This window comes from Lepisma saccharinum, chromosome 2, assembly GCF_977018435.1.
Source record: "Lepisma saccharinum chromosome 2, izLepSacc3.1, whole genome shotgun sequence".
Taxonomy (NCBI): Eukaryota; Metazoa; Arthropoda; class Insecta; order Zygentoma; family Lepismatidae; genus Lepisma; species Lepisma saccharinum.
Window position 1 is genome coordinate 126216824 of NC_139230.1, and position 4481 is coordinate 126221304.

Below are 4481 nucleotides of genomic sequence, written 5' to 3' on the forward strand. Positions count from 1 at the left end.
TTGCCCAGTGTGTGCAGGTTGGCAAAAATTGCTTTATGCGCTGTAAGGCAAGCCTCAAGCAAAGTTGTTAGTTTTTTGCTTTAGGTTAGGTTAGACCAAAAAAAAATCTTGGTGATTTTTTTTCGAGTGAGGAGTTGGCAACGCTGATCTCCACTTGAGGGCGGTCAACCGGGTTGATTGCACAAGCAAAATTGCCAGCTCCTTGCTTTAGGTTAGGTTAGAGCAAAAAAGACTGTGGGTAAGCTGTCGGTTGTTTAACTCTTCCCTTTCTCTTTTTTTTTTCTTGTAAAAGGCTATGGCAAAAGTACCAGCGGGTTGGCAACCTTGCTTTATGCACTGTAAGGCAAGCCTCAAGCAAGATTGCCAGCTCCTTGCTTTAGGTTAGGTTAGACCCAAAAAAAAAACCTTGGTGATTTTTTCGAGTGAGGAGTTGGCAACACTGCGAGAAAATACCTCAAGCAAGGTTGCTAGCTCCTTGCTTTAGGTTAGGTTAGACCCAAAAACAAAAACCTTGGTGATTTTTTCGAGTGAGGAGCTGGCAACACTGCGCGCGAAAAGTAGGTCAAAGGACGTGTCTAGGATCGGCCATTCCACCTACTCTATTAGCAGGTCGTAGTAGATTACACTGAGGGGGGCCTTACAGTAAGAGAGGGGTAGCCTTATAGGAAAATGTCGTAAGTCATTTCAAATGTAGGTCAAAAAAACGAGTTGGCATAAAAAATAGCTTAAAAAGTGATGCCAGAGCTTTTTCTGTCCATTTTTTCTTTCATTGTAGGTTAGTTTAGTGCGTAAAACGTCGTAAAATAAAAAGTAGGTCAAAGGGCCGGCCCAGAACGTACGGTTTCACCTACTCTGCACCTTCTATCGATTTCTCTATGACTGCCCTTCCAAAGGAAGAAACACCAACGGTTGTATACCAGCAACGGCTTTTAGAACTTCGTGTAAAGCACCCCAATTTTAATGTGTTTTACACGGATGGGTCCAAGACGGTCGAATCAGTTGGTTGCGCCTTCGTCCTAAACGCTCAAAGTTCCAGTTACTCGCTTCATCCTGCCTGTTCCATCTATACGGCAGAGTTGTACGTCATTCTAAAGGCACTGGACTTTGCAGACGTCAATGGTCTGAAGAAAGTCCTTGTGTGCAGTGATTCGACCAGCGTGTTGCAGACTCTGGATTCGTCGTATTCCCGGCATCCGGTAGCGCAACGCATATTCAGACGGCTTGTGTATCTTATCTGCCAGTGCGGATGTACACTTCTGTTGGGTCCCTAGCCACGTGGGCATCCTGGGGAACGAAGCAGCTGATGCTGCCGCCAAGTCTGCTGATGCAGATGGCAACGTTCTCGTCCACCTCTTGCCAGATAGCGACCTGCAGAATGTGGTTCGTTGTTGCATTCTTGACACTTGGCAGACCGAGTGGGATACTGAAACGGGGAACAAGCTTCACGCTATTAAGCCCACCATAGGTGCTTGGTGTTCCTCGTCCCGCCCCTCTCGGCGAGAAGAAGTTATTCTTACCCGCATGCGTCTAGGACACAGCCGTCTAATGCATAGTCACTTGCTACAAGTCCTGGATCTTCCGTTGTATCGTTTTTGTAATGTTGCTTTAAGCATTCGACACATTCTCGTCGAATGTGTTGATCTTGCTTACCTCCGGCAGACTTTTAACCTTTCCGGCTGTTTGTCATCCATCTTGGGTGATGACAGCAGTATTTTATCAGATCTTTTTAGTTTTTTGCGAAGAGCTGGACTCTTCCACCGTCTGTAAGGAGGCTTTTAGTTTGTTTGTTCTGACTTTTTAATGTATTGTGTTTGTCTCGTGCAGGTCTTTTCACAACCTTGCACTTTTAGTTTTTTTCCCCAAGGGGCTATTTACACCCCTTTTTTTAGGTTTGTCAGAATTTTAGATAAGGGGATCTTTCCCCGTATACATAGAAGGGTGCAAAATGGCCTTAAGTGCCGACGCACCCAGTAATTTTAAATCAATCAATCAATCAGTCATTTCCGTTACGAACGAGTCATTCATACGCTATACCTAGGTTTTAAGGATGGGAAAAACGAATATGAGGCAGGGTGTAAAGTAGTCAGTCACTTTCCCCTGCTGATGAAAGAGTGCCAGGAATGTTCACGGCAATAAAATTATATTCCTTGTCCCAACCTAAACTACATAAAATATTAATTCATGTTTTGGAAATAGGTTAAAAATGTTCACGGCAATAAAATTATATTTCTTGTCCCAACCTAAACTACATAAAATATTAATTCATGTTTTGGAAATAGGTTAAACGATCCGTAACACTCAGGATTCTAAATGGACATTGTATTGATTGATTTGTTTCATTTATTAATTTTACTTCGCGTTTTGTGCCTCTTGGCTAATTTGCGAAGAATGATGAGTGATGAAATTGATGAATGGACATTCACAAACAACCAAGCCCGAGCGGGATTCGAATCCGAGACCGTGGCGTCGCAGCGCTAAATACCCCTTACACGGAGGTATCCCCCACCATTCACTCTTTTTCTCACTTTTACACATTTCAATTGTTACAGTTTCTCAGTTTCTTATCATCTGGACAAACACAAATACCCATGCCTTACCCGGGACTCGAACCCGGAATCCCTGGCGTTGTAGCGCACTCTGCTAACCACTCCGCCACGCAGGTTGACACCACTCGGCCACAAGGTCCGGCAAATGGACATTTTAAGAAGTGATAAATTCTTGATGTTTTCTTCATTGTATAAGTGTCTGAAACTTCTTGCAATTTATTAGAAACAATCAATCATTGGGAAATGACGTGTAGAAATCGAGATTTCCGCAGTATCGGAAAATTTTGAATATTTTCCGTCCCGACATTGCGAATTCCCCCCCCCCCTTTTCCACCTCCCTCGGGTTAGCTAGGGTTAAGAGTAATAATGGCAAATGTGTTGCGATTTTTTTTGCGGTATCCTCTTTTTTTGGGTTTGTCCTCCTTTTTCGCCATGCCCTGTCCTCTTTTTTGAATGTATGTGTCTGGTCACCCTACTACTACCTTCACTTTCATCGAAATCTCATTTGTTCGTATCTTAGATACTGGAAGACTTTCAGATTGTGGCACCACTGGTCTTATTGCAGAAGATAGATTAAACTATGTACCTCTCATATTTTCTGTTTGTAAATCCTTGTGTATTTGTCAAACAAAAATAACAATCGGTTACAAGGTGTTTTGGTTCTCTCCATCACAGCAAACAACATGGCATTTTTACGTTCCATCAATTAATCAAAACACCCTGCACAACAGATATGTGGTGCAGGCATGTATCCAGAAATTCCTTTCGGAGGGGAGGGGGCTGAACACAATTTTTTATAGATAGAACCTCGCAATTGTATGTTTAAGTCGAGTGGTTCCAAAATTGGGGGTGGGGGGTGCAAGGAAAGTTTACTTTCTCTTGGTAGACATGCTTAACCTTAAGAGGCCATAGTGTGGGAGCAAAAAAATGGGGAGCAACTATCTCCTAAATTGTCGCCACTGCTTAAGGCTGTCATCTTAATCAGAACGTGAAATCGGAACATTTTTTACCACTCTACTCCTCTGTTTCTATGCATTAACATTGTGTGCCGGAACCATCTGAGTATGTGTGTTTGTCCATTTCTTCTCATCAAGCATCAAAACCTCTATGGTGTCTTTAAGTGTTTTTATGAAGCTGTTACACATGCGCGGGATGGACAATCCACTCGAGAACGCGAGATTTAAACTGTGGACTGCGAACTGGATGCAGACAGTTCTCGAATATTTCTCTCCGATTCGAGCCTGAACACCACTACTGTGGCACTCGCGAGTGTTCAAAATTGTCTGTCACGGGTTCCGCAGTCTTGTCACGAAACAAAGGAAGTCTTCTGGAATACAGCTGAACAATTAAACAATTAATGCACAGTGAAAACCCTTCCATTCCCAACATATCTAATGTTTCGTCCCCCCATGATCAAATGTTTACCCATTTATCTCCAGTAACGTGTCCAAGGGAGGGTTGGAGGGGTCATAACCCCATTTGACCCAGTATTTCTTCAAAAAAGAACGTCGAAGACAGAAAAAGATGGCAAATGAGAACTGACCGCCAAAAATAGTATGCGTAACTCCTCTCCCTTCCTAAAATCTAGGGCACGCCACTCTTTATCTCGGACACACCTTTTTAAAATCAACTCACCAGAAGTTTTCACCATTTCGTATTGGAGACTGAAGTAAGATGAGTTTTTCCTGCAGGTTTGGATATTTTCCTTTAGGGTGCTGTTTCCTGCCTTCACACATAACCTTAACAAAGCCCTAATTTCCCATCCTTGTGATTTGGATCTTCAAGACTTAGGAAGATTTCAGACCGAAGGGGCACGTGATGCATGTCGTTTGGAATGAGCCAATCAACAGTAACATTTCACACCGTAGCGACACAAAAGGCCGGACAAACCTACTTTCGACTTGTGAAATCCTCAGGCCACATGGTGTTAAATTC